We start from the raw sequence: 547 nt of genomic DNA, 5'->3' as shown, positions 1-547 counted from the left end.
ATGCGGTGCTGACCTAATTCAGCCTATTACCCGATTAAATCGATATACGCATCCATTTAAACTCCAAATTAATTTTTTTCAGTTTCTATACCTCAATTGCACCCAAATTGACTTAGTGTGGTGCAATTTATCAGTCTCGGTAGCAAATTATGAAAATACCCCTAGTGGGTAAAAATTCATATTTTTACTCCAAAAATTTCCATTATTTTTCTAGGCTCATAATTCATCATTATTCATCATAATTCCTCAAATAAACATCAAGATCAGCAGCCAATATTCCCCTAGAAAATTCGGCATAATCGGTTTCAATGGGAGAAAATTATTCCTCTAGCTTATTTTTGCTATATTTCAATAAAACCTAACTAAAATCACTTAATTCAATTAAAATCAACCAAAACTCAAGCTCAAAACTCATACATGGAGGTTTGGCCAGCATGGGTGTCCATACCTACTTTCTAATTTTGCATGGAAATGAGAAAAAAATGCATGGGTAGTGAAAATCACAAGGAAAATCAATGAAATATACCTTTTTAATGCTTGATTTCTT

Source organism: Theobroma cacao, chromosome 6 (genome assembly GCF_000208745.1).
Source record: "Theobroma cacao cultivar B97-61/B2 chromosome 6, Criollo_cocoa_genome_V2, whole genome shotgun sequence".
NCBI classification, from domain to species: Eukaryota; Viridiplantae; Streptophyta; class Magnoliopsida; order Malvales; family Malvaceae; genus Theobroma; species Theobroma cacao.
This window is presented reverse-complemented; position numbering follows the sequence as displayed.